Below are 18,323 nucleotides of genomic sequence, written 5' to 3'. Positions count from 1 at the left end.
TAACTGTCTCTATGAAGGAAATGGCAACCCACTCCAGTACTCTTGCCTGGAAAATTCCATGGACTGAGGAGCCTGGTAGGCTACATACAGTCCATGGGGTCACAAAGAGTCGGACATGACTGAGCGACTTCACTCACTCACTCATTCATGAAATTTCTACTCTGGGAAATTTTAGTAGAATTTTCAGTTACCGGGGTGGACAAAACAAATGGAAAGCAGTCACATGAAAAGTTGCCTAAGTCCTTAGGGAAATGCAGATTTTAACACGATATCGCCGTATACTCATGAGAGCAGCTATAATTAAAAAGACTGCCAATTCTAAGGATGGGTGAAAATACAGACGAGTTGGAATTCTCAGATATTGTTAATGAGAATTCAATTGGTGCAACCATTTCAAAAAATTGGCAACATTCATTATACAGCTCAATGTGTAAGCCTATGAATTAGTAATACTATTGCTAGTGTATAGCAATAGAAATGTATATAGTATGTGCACCAAAAGGTGTGTGTATGAATGTTCTTATCTACTTGTTCACGATAGTCCTGTAAGCTGGGCACAGCCCAGACGTTCATGAGCCTCGAGTGGATGGATAAATTGTGGTGTAGTCATGCAAGGAAAATTTATAAGGCAATGCCAGTGAATAAGCTACTGCCACGTGCAAAACTGTAGAATGAATGTCATGGATATAATTTTGAGGGAAGGAAGCCAAGCACAAATACAACGTGTGATTCCATTAAAGTTCAAAAACTGTGAAAGTTTTTGGTGGCTAGAGGTGGAAGTCAGGATGGTAGTTTAGTTGCTCAGTTGTGTTTGACACTGAGCGATCCTATGAACTGTAGGTTGCTTGAGGGTATAGGTGGGATATACAGTATCTGCTCTAGTTATGTTTTATTTCCTGATCCGTTGCTGTCACAACGGTATATGTTTTCTTGGTGAAAATTCATTAAGCTGTACCTTCATGATTTGTTTGCTTTTGTTCGCTCTTCTGTATGTAAGTTACACATCAGTTAAAGTTCCTTTAAAAAGCTGAACTCATAAAAACAAGGTAGAATGGTGGTTATCAGGGGTTGGGGTTGTGGGGGAATTGGGGAGATGTTGTCTAAGGGTAAAAACTTGAAACTAGTAGATAGGACTTCTTTGGTGGTTCAGTGGTTAAGGATCCACCTTCCAATGCAGGAGACGCAGGTTTTATCCCTAGTTGGAGAACTAAGATCCCACATGCCACAGGTGCTGCAACAAGAGAAGCCTGTGCACTGCAAAAAAAAATAAAAATAAAAAATAAATAAATAAATAAAGACATGCCCCATAACAAACACCCAGCACAGCCAAAATAAAAAAAGAAACTAGTAGATAAATAAGTCTTGGAGATCTATTGCACAGCACAGTGATTTTAGCCAATACTGTATTATAAACTTACAAAATTGCTAAGAGGCTAGACCTTAAATACTCTCACCATAAAGTGAAATAGTTATGTGATGTGGTGGAGCTGTTAGCTAATGCTATGATGGTAATCATAATGCAATGTATAAAGTTATCAAATCAACACATTGTATGTCCTAAACTTAATTACCTCTCAATTAAGAAAAGAGACACAGAGTTTCAAGGGGGCTTGAATGCTTTTATTTCAGGATAAAATTTGGAGGTTTTTAAAAACAGGTTTTTTTTTTCCTTTCTCACATTTTTTCCCCCTCAGTATTCCACAGTCTTTACCATTTCAGGCAGTGGCACCCATTAGCTAAGAGGAGGAACAGATTCAGTCTAGAAAAAGAAGTCAGTTGATTATTTGAAACCCAAAGCAGATAAGACTCTTAAAAGGCCTATTTATTCTTTTCATCTTTATTGAGGTATAGTTGAAAGCCTAAGTTTTCAATGAAAAGCCTAATTCTTGAGTCAGAAAAGTTTTTATGAATCTCTCCAAAGCAGGATCATCATCATCAGTAAATTCTATATACTCTTTGTCCGAGCCTGAAGAAATAATATATAAAATTTGTTCACAAATAAGAGAGAAGATTCAGGCCCAATTCCTCTGAATACAGAGAAGTTCTTTGAACACTTTTGGCAGGTGAGTGGAGCTTTAGAAGTGAGATGAGGGAGCAAGAGAGTTAACAGCTGGTGTGGATTTCTAAGAAAGGGTTGAGACACCCTTCTCTCAAGTCTCAGATGTTGATGGGAGTAGTGTTGGGGGAATTATAGGAATGTCAAACCTACCCGTGAATCTGAGAGCAGAGGGAGCCCATATCTTGCTCTCCTGGGAGTAGTGTGGGGTTGCTACAATGGTCAGAGAGAAGTCTCATGCCCACCACAGCACTGGTGTGACAGAAGGGCAGTGATTAGTGAGATGTTGGGCTGAACTGGCTTAAGGGTAGACTGAAAGAGTTCAGAAAGCACATACCATATGATGTGGAAAAAGCCACAAAGGCCCTTGGTTTTCTGAGGCAGATAAGGGAGCACAAAGTGCAAGAGATGAGAGACCCAAGGCATTGTGAATTGAATGAGTTGATATATATAGAAGACTTTGTTTTTAGAAGCTGTGGAAGCACAGAGGAAAGCATTGGTGGGGTCAGTCAAGATGAGGTCAGTTTCAACAGAGGTCCCTAAGGATAAAGGATGATTATGGAAAAGTTATGTTATGCCTCATTCTCCCAAGGCTAGGATAGTATGTAGTCATCACAGGATCATGGATCATCCTCAAGTGGAAGGAAGACAGTTTGGAGAATCCTGAGGAGAATCTTGTAGTGGTTGGCTGGTTGAATTGGAGTATTGAACTCAAATGATGTCATGCATCTTGCTTTTCCAAGATTCAGTTTTCTACTTCTAAGTACATTTGCGACTTTAGAACTAAGTTCATTTTCAGAGCCCTAAAAGATGTTACATCTCTGTACATTTGAAATCTTGACTGTATGGAACTCATGCTTGTTCTCACACTTACAAAAGCATACTCTGGCTGTCATGTGAAGAATGGACTAGTGGAAGGCAGGAAGTAATTCAGGAAGATAATTTAAAAAGATGTCATCCTAGTCCAAGTGAGGGTTCATTTGGAGACTTGGCCTTTGATGATGGCTTTGGGGTGAAGAGAAGTGGATGTGATTCAAGATGTGTTTTGAAGGTGGAATTGGAAGCCTTTAGTTGGTGATTGGATATGAGAAGTAGTGGAGATCAAGGTATCAAAGAAAGCTCCTAGGTTTCTGTCTGTGAGATAGCACACTGTGGGAATAGTGGGTCTCAAGTTCAGTTTTGAATATATTAAGTAATTTTGTTGTTTAGATGCTTAGTCATGTCCGATTCTTCTGCGACCTCATGGACTGTAGCCTGCCAGGCTCCTCTGTCCATGGGATTTCCCAGGCAAGAATACTGGAGTGGGTTGCCATTTCCTTCTCCAGGGGATCTTTTTGACCCAGGGATCAAACCTGCATCTCCTGCATTGTCAGGCAGATTCTTTACCACTGATCCACTAGGGAAACCCATTAAGTAATGAGTTATCTATAAAATAAACATACAGCGATGGTGCATAAGCTGTAGGCATGTGGATCTGTATTAAAAAAAAGGAGCTCTCAGCTAGAAATATAAAGTTGGAATTATTGGCAAAGAGGTGCTAGTTGAAGCTATGAGGGCGCATGAACTCATTCTCATGTAAATCCATGCAGGATGCAAAGCTCCAGTAGGTGTCATTCCCCTTCAGCTCCTGGTCCGGTATGAGAATGGAGGGTGGAATTGAAAGAGTGCCTGGAATATTTTCCTGAGGAAATCCCATGTAGAATTGTCAGGTAAAGATGGAAAAAGGACCAAGAGAAGAGAATGAGAAGAATGTTCCAGGAGTGGCTGTTGTTCAGTCTCCAAGTCATGTCTGACTCTCTGAGACCCCATGGACTGCAGCACTCCAGGCTTCCCTGTTCCTCACCATCTCCTGGCGTTTGCCCAAGTTCATGTTCATTGAATCGGTGATGCCGTCCAACCATCTCATCCTCTAATGCCCTCTTCTCCTTCTGAAGCCTTCAGTCTTTCTCAGCATCAGGGTCTTCTCCAGTGAGTCAGCTGTTAGCATCAGGTGTCCAAAGTATTGGAGCTTTAGCATCAGTCCTTCCAAAGAGTATTCAGGGTTGATTTCCTTTAAGATCGACTGGTTGATCTCCTTGCAGCCCAAGGGACTCTCAAGAATTTTCTCCAGCACCACAGCTGGAAAGCATCAATTCTTTGGTGCTCTACCTTCTTTATGGTCCAGCTTTTATGTCCATACATGACAACTGGAAAGATCATAGCCTTGACTATATGGACCTTTGTTGGCAAAGTGACGTCTTTGCTTTTTAACACACTGTCTAGATTTGTCACAACTTTCCTGCCAAGAAGCATTTCTTTCTTTCTTTTTTTTTATTTATTTTATTTTATTTTTTTCCATTTATTTTTATTAGTTGGAGGCTAATTACTTTACAATATTGTAGTGGTTTTTGCCATACATTGATATGAATCAGCCATCGATTTACATGTGTTCCCCATCCTGAACCACCCTCCCCTCTCCCTCCCCATCCCATCCCTCTGGGTCATTCCAGTGCACCAGCCCTGAGCACTTGTCTCATGCATCTGATTGTCTTTCTAATTTCATGGCTGCCATCACCATCCGTAGTGATTTTAGAACCCAAGAAGAGAAAATCTGTCACTGCTTCTACCTTTTCCACTTCTATTTGCCATAAGGTGATGGGACCAGATGCCATGATCTTAGTTTTTTGAATGCTGAGTTTTAAGCTGGCCTTTTCACTCTTCTCCTTTACCCTCATCAAGAGGCTCTTTAGTTCCTCTTCACTTTCTGCCGTTGGAGTGCTATTATCCGAATATCTGAGGTTGTTGATATTTCTCCTGGCAATCTTGATTCCAGTTTGTAACTCATCCAGCCCAGCACTACTATAGGTCAAGGAACACGAGGGTTTTAAGAGGATGACGTGATCAGATGTCATCTGAGAGCTCAGGTGACAGGACTGGAAATTGTTCTTCAGATTTCTTGACATGGAGGCGATCTGGATGTTAGTGAGATGGTTTTGGTGGGTGAGGAGGGCAGTGAGCAGAGGAATTGATGGGAGATAAAAAAACAAAGATGGCGAGGGTAGAACTAAATGAAATTTGGTTTTCAATAGGAGGAGAGAAATAGGGCGACATGAGAGGCAGATGAGGCCCAATGCCCTAGAGAGCCAGAAGTTCCTTTGAAAAACTCCTGTTTGGAATGGTAAGCATTCTTTTCTTGTTCTTACCCCCATTCTCTGATTAGCTCCAAATAGCACAGAATTATTGGCAGTGGTACAACTGAGTGACTTTCACACATAGTCAGTGGTATATGCTTGTATATCATGATGGGCTGCTGGGCTCTTCAGTTCAGCTTTCAGAGCAAGTGCAAGAGAAATAATGAGCCCAGAGCAAGCATACTCATTACAAGAACAGCACTCCTTTCAGCTGCATACGTCACCTTCTCCCTGCGTCTGAAGGGCAAGGATTTTGAAGGAGACCAAAGGTCAATTTATAAGAAAAAAAGTCAGAACTTTGGGACACTTAACTCACCTCTTCAGGGCAGGGTCTGTGTTTTATTTGACTTAATATACCCCCAGTTGAGGACTTCTCAGGTGGCTCAGTGGTAAAGAATCCTCCTGCAAGGCAGGAGACATGGGTTCGATCCCTGGGTTGAACCAGTACAGAAGGAACTGGCAATCCACTCAAGTATTCTTTCTTGGGAAATCCCATGGACAGAAGAGCCTGGAGGGCTACAGTCCATGGCGTCTCAAAGAGTCAGATACGACTGGGCACACATACACACACACCCCAGGTATAGTGGCAGGATGTGGAAGTCTCTCTGTGTTGTTGGAATGAATAATCAGTATACTTTCCCCTGGGAAAATTATACAAGAACTAGTGCTACCACTACCTCCCCTCCAATAGGTTCCTCAGAATGGTTACCCTACAAGGTACGCAGATGGGAGCCCTTCAGACCAGGCTGTAATTGTGCCTTTGTGAAACCATATTCAAAATCAGCACTCCTTGTCAAAGCTTCCCCAACTCTATAGATTCCTACTCTCTGCCCTCTAATCTCTCAGGAGTGAGGGGGGAGGGGTTTTAACCTCAAGTTATACATTAAAATACCTTTGGTTCAGCTTAGTATTGGATAATAAAGTTGGCATTATATTTTAGGAGCTTTGTTCAAATGTGGTTCCTATAATATGACCAGTCAACTGTATGTTGACATGTTTTTGAGTCCTTTGGAACACAAATGCTTGTCCTACAGTTTCTCTTTATTACAAAATACATTCTAAATAGACAATATGGGGTTTTTCCTCCAAGTTTATGCCTTCACTCAGACATACTAGCTCTATGTTTGTGTCTCTGTACGTGTGTCTACTCCTCTGCTAATCATGCTTTATGCTACCTTTCTCTTATTTGCAGATCCCCCTATTTTCAGCAGAAGAAGTGAACTCACTCTCAGCCCTCTGCAGATACATAGGGGAGTCTGCCATGGATGTTACCTTCCAGGGTCTCTGGCTTATTCCTGGCATATTCTCACTGCCACTCCAGAGTTACATCTCAGCCCACCCTTAGTAGAATTCCTTCAACCCAAGCACTGGTGGGAGTTGGCAGCCTAACCCATGCTCAGTATCCTTGACATATCTTTCAACAAGAAACACATTTTTCTGAATATCTTGATGAGGCAAATATTACCTGGGAATACTTTTTCACTTAAAAATACTGAAAAGAATTAGGCATTAACAATATTTCAGACTCCATGTAAGGTACTGGTGTTGTGTTCCATATAGATCTTACAGGAGCTGGTCATTTCTGTTTGTTTCTCTTTATGTTTCCATCTTCTCTCCTGTCCCTTCTTGTATTCCCAAATTGGCCTGTGGTGGTTTATAACAAGCAGAGGCAAAACTAATAGGAAATGAGAAAGAGAGAGTCATGACTAGAGGAGACATCAATAAAAACAGGAAGAAGATCCCAAACATCCAGGCAATGTGGCTGTTAGATTTGCTCTGACATTTGGCTTTGGGTTTTCTGATAATCAAACCAGATAGAAAGACCCAAGAGCCTTTTTTGGGAAGGAGGAAGTATCTCAATTCCTTAGGGAAGGCAAAATTGTTTTTAGCACTAAGTTCTGAAAAACTTTTTCATTGTGGTGCTTTATATAAAGGACATCAAATGAGGCAGTAGACAATGCCTTGACTTGATATGACTGTCTCTTATCTTTAGATAATAGTGATGTATCTTAAAATACACTCTAAGGGAAATGATTCTGCAAGGACTGACCACCCATTGCCAACAAAATGAAAACTGCTATACCAAATGAATTGTATCCACCAGATGCCTGCATCCAAGGGAAGGGGTTGAATCCACTCAGTCTGTCCTTGGGAAGAGTCCATACTCACTGTCAGCACTCTCTTCATCATCTGAGCACTGCTTTTTGGCCCCAATTTTTTTTTTGTCTCATTTTTGGTGTCTTGTATTCAGCCAGCTGTTTTTATTAACCCTCATAGCTGCCAGAAGAATCGCAATGTCAGTTGAGTTTTGGAATTGCTGAATTTTAAAAAGTTTAAGATTTTTTTTCCTATTTGTAGCTCTTTCTATAGCTTTTCATATGCTAATATATATTGTGACTCACTATGAAAGAAAAATAATATTTAGTGCTTTTCAACCTTATTTGAGCATGGAATTCCTTTCTCACGCATCAAACACCTGTTGGGAAATGCTGCTGAAAGCTATTCTTTGATAGTGTCTCAACATTAGTTGAGACTTACTGGCACGTTGACAAAAGTTAAATCATGGTCAATAAATCTTTGAAATTAAAGGCTGTGAATTTTCAGTAGAGCATCCTGGATGCTCTGGCAAGTAGATGAAGCATGTCTGGGCAAGTGGGCCTTCCTAGAATCCCTCAGATCCTTACCATGTATCTATGAAACTTGTGCCCACAATCTTGGCCATGGTTTAAAAGTGCATCTTTTCCTAAGAAATCAAGATTTTTATTTTTAAACTTTTTTCTTTAAAAATTTTCCTTTTCCCCCTTTGCCCTACTGTCTACTTAAATTCCACGCCCCCCCTTTCCTCCCATTTGCTTTCATTCTCTACCTTCAGCCTTACCTTTGAATTCATCTGAAAGATATAACAATAAAAACACAGTTGAGTGGAGAAGATCAAGATGGCAGAGTAGGAGGATGTGGAGTTCACCTCCCCCCCACTGAACACATAAAAAATACATCTGCATGTGGAGCAATCCTCACTGCAAACAAACTGAAGGCTGTCGGACTCTTATACAACCAGGTCTGAAGATACATCCACACGGAATTATGTAGGAAGGGAAGAAATGCATCTGTGCCCCTGGGAGGAGGGGGGATAACACAGGCTTGGAGATCCTCCCTGAAGAGTGAGTGGTTTGAACCACATATTGATTGCCCCAGCCCTGGGGTCCAGTTTCTGGAGGATGAGTCCTCTTTGCTAGTTTGAAAACCAGTGGGAATGACAGTGATGCTGTAAGAAAACTAGACTCTGCTCATGAAGAGCATGCACATGCATGCTAACATTTCAAACAAGGCAGAAGAAGTATTATAGGGAAGAACCTTTTATATTCTATTACAAGATAATCACTAAAGGGATGTTGCCTATAAAGCTTAATTTATAAATAATGGCTCATTTCTGGGAAACCTGCCTCCCAGGTAATGAGCGTTATGCTAAAACACCTTTGTTTAGCTCACAAGAAACATCCTGGCCAGGCCCTCCTGTGAATGACTGAGGGAGGAAAAAATGAACACATTCTCTCCAGAGCCTGATTGGAACCAGGAAATGCTTGACTTTACTCTCTCCTCTTTTAATATAAAAGAAACCCGAATTCTAACTCAGGCAAGATATTTCTTTGAGGCACAAGCCCACCTCTTTTCAGTTTGCTGAATTTCCAAATAAAGTTGCTATTCCTTGCTCCAACAGCTTATCTGTTGATTTATTGGCTTGTTGTGTGGTAAGCATTACAAGCTTGAACTCAGTAACAGAAGGAGATTGAAGCTGCACAAAACTCTGACTTGTTTCCCATGACCAGTATAAAGCTAGAAATCAATTACAGGAAGAAAAATGGGAAAAACAAATACATGGGGGCTAAGCCACATGCTGCTTAAGAACCAGTGGGTCAACGTGGAAATCAGAAAATACCTTGAGACAAATGAAAATAAAAACATAACTTTCCAAAATTTATGGGACACAGCAAAAGCAGATGTAAAAGGGAAGTTTATAAAAAACAGGCCTGCCACAGCAATCAGAGCAGAAAAAGAAATAGAAAGAATCCAGATAGGAAAAGAAGAGGTAAAACTCTCACTGTTTGCAGATGACGTGATCCTCTACATAAAAAACCCTAAAGACTCTACCAGAAAATTACTAGAGCTAATCAATGAATATAGTAAAGTTGCAGGATATGAAATTAACACACAGAAATCCCTTGCATTCCTATACACTAACAATGAGAAAACAGAAAGAGAAATTAAGGAAATAATACCATTCACCATTGCAACAAAAAGAATAAAATACTTAGTAGTATAACTACTTAAAGAAACAAAAGACCTGTATATAAAAAACTATAAAACACTGATGAAAGAAACCAAAGAGGACACAAATAGATGGAGAAATATACCGTGTTCATGGATTGGAAGAATCAATATTGTGAAAATGAGTATACTACCCAAAGCAATCTATAGATTCAATGCAATCCCTATCAAGCTACCAACGGTATTCTTCACAGAACTAGAACAAATAATTTAACAATTTGCATGGAAATACAAGAAACCTCGAATAGCCAAAGCAATCTTAAGAAGAATGGAACTGGAGGAATCAACCTGCCTGACTTCAGGCTCTACTACAAAACCACAGTCATCAAGACAGTATGGTACTGGCACAAAGACAGAAATATAGATCAGTGGAACAAAATAGAAAGCCCAGAGATGAATCCACGTACCTATGGACACCTCATCTTCGACAAAGGAGGCAAGAATATACAATGGAAAAAAGACAACCTCTTTAACAAGTGGTGCTGGGAAAACTGGTCAACCACTTGTAAAAGAATGAAAAAACTAGAACACTTTCTAACATAAAATACACAAAAATAAACTCAAAATGGATTAAAGATCTAAATGTAAGACCAGAAACTATAAAACTCCTAGAGGAGAACATAGGCAAAACAATTTCTGACATAAATCACAGCAAGATCCTCTATGACCCACCTCCCAGAATATTGGAAATAAAAGCAAAAATAAACAAATGGGACCTAATGAAACTTAAAAGCTTTTGCACAGTAAAGGAAACTATAAGCAAGGTGAAAAGACAGCCTTCAGAATGGGAGAAAATAATAGCAAATGAAGCAACAGACAAAGGATTAATCTCAAAAATATACAAGCCACTCCTGCAGCTCAATTCCAGAAAAATAAATGACCCAATCAAAAAATGGGCCAAAGAACTAAACAGACATTTCTCCAAAGAAGACATACAGATGGCTAACAAACACATGAAAAGATGCTCAACATCACTCATTATCAGAGAAATGCAAATCAAAACCACAATGAGGTACCATTACATGCCAGTCAGGATGGCTGTTATCCAAAAGTCTACAAGCAATAAATGCTGGAGAGGGTGTGGAGAAAAGGGAACCCTCTTACACTGTTGGTGGGAATGCAAACTAGTACAGCTGCTATGGAGAACAGTGTGGATATTCCTTAAAGAAACTGGAAATAGAACTGCCATATGACCCAGCAATCTCACTCCTGGGCATAGACACCGAGGAAGCCGGATCTGAAAGAGACACGTGTACCCCTATGTTCATCGCAGCACTGTTTATAATAGCCAGGACATGGAAGCAACCTAGATGCCCATCAGCAGATGAATGGATAAGAAAGCTGTGGTACATATACACAATGGACTGTTACTCAGCCATTAAAAAGAATATATTTGAATCAGTTCTAATGAGATGGATGAAACTGGAGCCCATTATACAAAGTGAAGTAAGCCAACAAGATAAACACCAATACAGTGTACTAACACATATATATGGAATTTAGAAAGATGGTAACGATAACCCTATATGCAAGACAGAAAAAGAGACACAGATGTATAGAACAGACTTTTGGACTCTATGGGAGAAGGCGAGGGTGGGATGATCTGAGACAACAGCATCTAAATATGTGTATTATCAAGTGTGAAACAGATCGCTAGTCCAGGTTGGATGCAGGAGACAAGTGCTCAGGGCTGGTGCACTGGGATGACCCAGGGGGATGGGATGTGGGCGGGGTGGGGGGGAGTAGGGAGGGGGGTTCAGGATGAGGAACATGTGTAAATCCATGGGTGATTCATGTCAACGTATGGCAAAAACCACTACAATATTGTAAAGTAATTAGCCTCTAAATAATAAAAATAAATGAAAAAAAAATTAAACAAATAGAATCATAGAAAAAAAAGACAAAGGAATTATGTAAACGTTCAAATAATGGTTATTTCTAAGTGGTAAATGAAACGGTATTTTTATTTGTTTCTTTTCCTCTCTTCAAAGTCTAAAATAAACATTCAATCAACAACAACAACAACAACAAAACAGGCCTACCTCAAGCAACAAGAAAAATACTCAGATAAACAGCCTAACCTATCAAATAAAGAAATTAGGAAAAGAAAAACAATCAAGAACCAAATTCAGCAGGAAGAAGGAAATAATTAAGATCAGGGAGGAAATAAATAATTTAGAGACCCAAAGAAAAATAGGAAAGATCAATGAAAGCAAAAGCTGTTTTTTTTTTTTTTTTTTTTTAAATAAACAAAATTGATAAGTCTTTAGCCAGGTCTCATCAAGAAGAGAGGACCCAAATAAAATAAGAAATGAAAGAGAAGAAATAACCAATATCACAGAGATACAAAAAACAGAAGGGAATACTACAAACAGTTATATGCCAAAAATTGGACAACCTCGAAGATGAATAAATTCCTAGAAACATAAATCTTCCAAGACTGAATTGGGACGAAAAAGACAAAATGAACAGGCTAATCACTAATACTGAAATTTAATTTATTGAAAAACAATTCTCAGCAATTGGAAGTCCAGGATTGGCGTACTTCCCAGGGGAATTCTACCAAACATATAAAGAGAAGAGCTATCCTCCTCAAATATCCCAAAAAATTGAAGAGAAGGAGTATTCTCAAATTTATTCTACAAGGCCACTATTATCCTGATACGAAAACGAGACAAAGATACCACAAAAAAGGCAAACTACAAGCCAATACCTCTAATGAGTATAAAGGCAAAATTTTTCAACAAAGTATTAGTATTAGCAAATTGAATTCAACATTATACAAAAAAGTCATACAGTCTGATCAAGTGGGACTTATTCTGGGGATACAAGGATGGTTCAATATCCACAAATCAATTAATGTAATATACCACATTGACAAAAAGATGGATAAAAATCACCTGATAATGTCAATAGATGGGGAAAAAAGCATTTGACAGAATTCAACACCCATTCATGATAAAAACTCTCATTGAAGTTGGTTTAGAGAGAACATATCTCAATATAATAAAGGCCATTTATGACAAACCCACAGCTAACATTACGCTGTATAGTGTAACTGCAAGGTTTTCCTCCAAAATAAAGACAAGGTTATTCACTTTCACCACTTCTTTTTAAATTAGCATGAGAAGTCCTAGCTACAGCAGACAAGAAAAGGAAGTAAAAGGTATCCAACTTGGATGGGAAGAGGTAAAACTGTCACTATTTTCAGATGACATGATCCTCTCTATATAGAGAACTTTATAGTCTCCACCCAAAAGCTATTAGAACTAATAAATAAATAAATTCATCCAGCCTGCAGGATATAAAATTAGTATACAGAAATCTATTGTGTTTCTATACACTGATAATTAAATATCATGAAGAAAAAGTAAAAACAACAACAACAAAAAACAAAACATAAAAAAATACCTAGGAATAAACTTAACCAAGGGAATGAGAGACCAATACACTGAAAGCAATAAAACATAGATAAAGGAAATTGAAGATGACCTAAAACAGTGGAAAGATTACCCCATGCTCTTGGCTTGGAAGAAATAACATTGTTGAAATGGCCATACTACCCAAAATAATCTACAGATTTAATGAAATTGCTGTCAAAATAGCCCTCAAATAAGCTTATGCACCTACAGTCAATTAATCTATGACAAAGGAGGCAAGAATATGTGATGGAAAAAAGCTGTCTCTTCAACAATTAGTGCTGGGAAAGCTGGATAGTTACATATAAAACAATGAGATAAGAACGTTTTCTCACACCGTGCGCAAAGATAAACTCGAAACATCTTTTAAATATTAATTAATTCGTGGCTGTGCTGGGTCTTTGTTGCTGCATGCTGGTTTTCTCCAGTTCGGAGAGCGGGGGCTACTCTCTATTTGTCGTGCACGGGCTTCTTATGGCTGTGGCTTCTCTTATTGTGGAGCATGGACCCCAGAGCGAGTGGGTTTCAATAGCTGTGACGTGCAGGCCCTAGAGCACACTCAATAGTTGTGACGCATAGTCTTAGCTGCCCTGAAGCATGTGGAGTCTTCCAGGACCAGGGATCAAACTCCTGTTTCCTGCATTGGCAGGTTAATTCTTAACCACTGGACCATTGGGAAGTCCTCAAAATGGTTTACCGACTAAAGACCTAAATACAAGACCTAAAACCATAAAACTAAAAGAGAACATAGGTGAAACACTCTCTGACAAATTGGAGCAATATTTTGTTGGATTTGTCTTCAAAGGTGAAAGAAATAAAAGTAAATATAAACAAACGGGACCTAGTTAAGCTTAAAAGTTTTTACACTGAAAAGGAAGTAATAGATAAGATGAAAAGATAACCTCTGGAATAGCAGAAAATATTTGAAATGATGTGGCCAATGAGGATTTAGACAGCTCACACTCAATTAAAAAAAAAAATGAAGCCCAAACAATCCAATTGAAAAAAAGGCAGAAGAGTTGAGTAGACATTTTTCCAATGAAGACATACAGATGGCTAACAGGCACATGAAAGGATGTTCAATATCACTAATTATTAGAGAAATGCAAATCGAAGCTACAATGAGGTATGACCTCACACCTGTCAAAATGGCTATCATCAAGAAAGTCTGCAAATATTAATAACAAATTTTGGAAATGATATGAAGACAAGACTGCTCATACTCTGTTGGTGGGAATGTATATTGGTGTAGAAGCTATGGAAAACAGTATGGAGATTCCTTAAAGAACTAAAAATAGAACTACTATCAGTTCAGTTCAGTTGCTCAGTCATGTCTGACTCTTTGCAATCCCATGGACTGCAGCACACCAGGCCTCCCTGTCCATCACCAACTCCTGAAGTTTATTCAAACTCATGTCCATCAAGTCAGTGATGCCATCCAACCATCTCATCCTCTGTCATCCCCTTCTCCTCCCCCCTTCAATCTTTCCCAGCATCAGGGTCTTGTCAAATGAGTCAGCTCTTCCCATCAGGTGGCCAAAGTATTGGAGTTTCAGCTTCAACATCAGTCCTTCCAATGAGCACCTAGGACTGATCTCCTTTAGGATGGACTGGTTGGATCTCCTTGCAGTCAAAGGGACTCTCAAGAGTCTTCTCCAACACCACAGTTCAAAAGCATCAATTCTTCAGCGCTCAGCTTTCTTTATAGTCCAACTCTCACATCCATACATGACCACTGGAGAAACCATAGCCTTGACTAGACGGACCTTTGTTGACAAAGTAATGTCTCTGCTTTTTAATATGCTATCTAGGTTGGTCATAACTTTTCTTCCAAGGAGTAAGCGTCTTTTAATTTCATGGCTGCAGTCACCAACTGCAGTGATTTTGGAGCCCAGAAAAATAAAGTCAGTCACTGTTTCCACTGTTTCCCCATCTATTTGCCATGAAGTGATGAGACCAGATGCCATGATCTTAGTTTTCTGAACGTTGAGTTTTAAGCCTACTTTTTCATTCTCCTCTTTCAGTTTTATCAAGAGGCTCTTTAGTTCTTCTTCACTTTCTGCCATAAGGATGGTGTCATCTGCATATCTGAGGTTATTGTTATTTCTTCTGGCAATCTTGATTCCAGCTTGTGCTTCTTCCAGCCCAACGTTTCTCATGATGTATTCTGCATATAAGTTAAATAAGCGGGGTGACAATATACAGCCTTGATGTACTCCTTTTCCTATTTGGAACCAATCTGTTGTTCTATGTCCCGTTCTAATTTGTGACCATCTGGAGTCTATTTTCTGAATTGAGGACAAGAACAATGACCTCACAAATTTATCTTTGAAATGTCACTTTATATTTTTGGTGGCTGAACAATACTACAGTTTTTTCCCCTCCATTACACTGAATACACTATTAAATATTTTCTCTTTAAAAATAGAGTCTTAACAACTTGAAACAAAGGTAGTTTCTATCTTCTAGGCTATAACATTAATAGCCAGAGAATGGAATTCTGTCTGAAGATTTCTCTACTCTATTATGCTCTGTTTAAGACTAAACTGAGCAGTTAACCCTTCCACTCTTCTATGTTTGGCTTATTGTTCTTTTTACCTGTAGGGGACTCTCCCCAATGCACGATGAACTCATATTCATCCTCTAGAACCCGAAATAGTTTTCTTCTCTAGGAAGACTTTTCTTCTCCTCTTCCTAGCTTCCATATATATTTTATCATTCACTTCTTTGTGCTAACTTTTCGCTAATATTTATCTCCATTTTCCCATTTATCATACCATGTTCTTACAAAGTTTTTCCTCATAAAGAGATGTGAGCTACATCTTACTCATTTCTGCCTTTTGGGGTTAAAGTTTGCACTGCCATAGAAATCTGCACTAAATAACTTGCTTTTTAAAAATTTGCTGTAATTGATCCTATCTAGCTCTGGATATCCCAATTCTGCTGCTAGTGGGAGCATGGATGTGGAAGAAAACAGTTATGTTGCCTATTAGAGATAACTCAGCCTCTTCTGGTTTAACAAAAGTTTCTTTCTGATTGCTTTAGTCTTCGTGATTCGTCTTTAAGGCAAATGGTAGAATGAAACGTTCCTTCAGTTCAAAATTTAAACTCCCAATCACGATTCTTTCTCCCCGCCTCTCTTAAGATCTTCTCTTTTCCTCCTTTTCCCCAGGATAGCATGTTTGTTCTGAGAGAAAATGGAATTATTTAATGCACTGTGGAGAGAGCCTTCTGGTGTTTGGCTTCCTTATTTGTTCTTGTTGGTCTCTATGAGGAGTAATTATCCAGTTCAATGCCTGGTTTTGTTTGGATGGTGGCCACTGAGGTATGAGTATCCTACCTAGTCTACTTGTGTTTCCTGCTGGGACCTCTCTTAAAGTCTGTAGTTCCTTCCATTTGTGTGGTGTTTCAGAGTTCTGTGTTCTATGGCTCATTCTCCCAGTACCAGATCCTTCAGCTCTCTCAACATCAGAGCTCCCAGCTCTTCATCTTGGGCCACTGGATCCCCACAATCTCCATATAACAAGTTTTGGTCATGGGAGATAGGAATGCTCACTTCTATCTGCTCATATCTCATCTTCAGTAGTTGAGAAAGGCTGTTCTAGAATGATAGGAAAATTTCAAGAGACATCACTGCTTCAACCTATCTGATCCCAGAAAAGAGTGACCACTTAGAAAATTATTGTCATAATACAGCTAGAAGAGTCAAGAAACATGGAATAGATTTTTGTCATTCTTGTTGATGCAAAGGGGCCTTCTTTTAGCTATTGAGTTTTGCTAGAAAACTGGTTATGTCAGATTGGAAAGTTGATCTACTAAAGCATAAGTTGAAAAAAGGTGATAGGTTTTCAGCTATAGACACTTCAGTGGCTCTGACACTGTTTGGGATTGATATCTTGATTAAAGAGATATCATTAACTTTTGCAGAATAATTTATATTATTAGTTTCCAGTAAAAACTGTTCTTAAGCTTGGCAAATAGAATCGCTTACCTCTCATTGCCCAGTCCTCGGAGAAATAACTGGATGTGACATAATTCTTTGTATAACTTCCACTAAAATATTGTACTCCCTGTGACAGAATAGAATCTGGTGGATAGTGGGTAGCACATGAAAGCAGTGAATAATATCCGTTACTTTCAGAGATCATTTTGCTTGGCTCACTTGCTTTCCCCTCTTCTGCAGAAAAACCTCTACAATTTTCTGAGAAGCTATGAATATAAAAATTATAACCTAAGAATTCTCAGCAGGTCAAATTATTTGCTGAAACCTTAAAACCAGCAGGTGTTTTGGGAAAATGTGGCATCAAAAGCCATTTTCTCTTAGCTGAAGCAATCTTTCACATGGAAGTATAAAATGGAATCAAGATTGATACAGGAAAATGCTGAAGCAGTCTGTTATTTTTCTCCCTCATGACTGTGCTTGAGTTTTGTTTTTTCCTCATTTTTAAAGTCATTTTAAACTTTTTTTATTTTTCGAACAATCAGCCCTTATTTACCTTTTAGTTCTTTGGACTTAATCTCCTGTGTGTCAGCTTAGTTGCTCAGTTACTCAGTCATGTCCAACTCTTTGCAACCCCATGGACTGTAGCCTGCCAGACTCCTCTGTCCATGGGATTTTCCAAGCAAGAATGCTGGAGTGGGTAGCCATTCCCTTCTCCAGAGGCTCTTCCCAACCCAGGGATCGAACCTAGATCTCCTACATTGCAGGCAGATTCTTTATCATCTGAGCCACCAAGGAGGAAGCCCCTTAATCACCTGTAAACAAATGAAAACACATTTGTTATAAAATAAATCAGGAATTGCTCCCTTTCTAAAGTTCCATAGGAATTATAGGCATTATCATTCAAATTAGTACTTAATCATATATCACTTTGTCATTGTTTACCACTATTGTGTTTGTCTTATATCTGTCTTATATCTTTCACAAATGTTTTGTTTATTTGGATGTGATGGTTACTTCTTTGTGTTAACTTGGTTTGGTCAGTAGGGTGCCCAGACACTTGGCCAGTCATTACTCTGGGTTGTCTGGATGAGATTACATTTGAATCAGTAGACTTCCTAAGGTGGCTGGGCCTCCACCAAGTAAGACAGAACTAGAATAACACGGTGGAGTAAGAGGGAGCTCCTGCCTCACAGCTTTGGACTGGGACACTGGTCCTTTCCTGCTTTCAGACACAAATTGAAATATTGACTTTTCCTGGTTCTGAATGCTGCCTCGTTTCAGGTTGGAACTTACACCATCTGCTGACTGCAAATCTTGGGAGTTTTAACCTTCATAGTCATCTGAGCCAATTTCTTAGATAGGTCTCCTTATATATGCATGCATGTGTGCTAAATCACTCCAGTGGTGTC

The 18,323-nt window shown here is 39.2% G+C and overlaps 1 long non-coding RNA gene across 1 annotated transcript; it reads left to right on the top strand.

The window, feature by feature from the left end:
- Window positions 1–5,128: 5,128 nt before the first annotated feature.
- Window positions 5,129–7,502, top strand: LOC133049917 (uncharacterized). The gene is made up of 2 exons (XR_009691492.1): window positions 5,129–5,213; window positions 6,419–7,502. It is a non-coding gene; the product is annotated as an uncharacterized LOC133049917 (long non-coding RNA).
- Window positions 7,503–18,323: the final 10,821 nt, after the last annotated feature.

This window comes from Dama dama, chromosome 31 (assembly GCF_033118175.1).
Source record: "Dama dama isolate Ldn47 chromosome 31, ASM3311817v1, whole genome shotgun sequence".
Lineage (NCBI taxonomy): Eukaryota > Metazoa > Chordata > Mammalia > Artiodactyla > Cervidae > Dama > Dama dama.
This window is presented reverse-complemented; position numbering and strand designations above follow the sequence as displayed.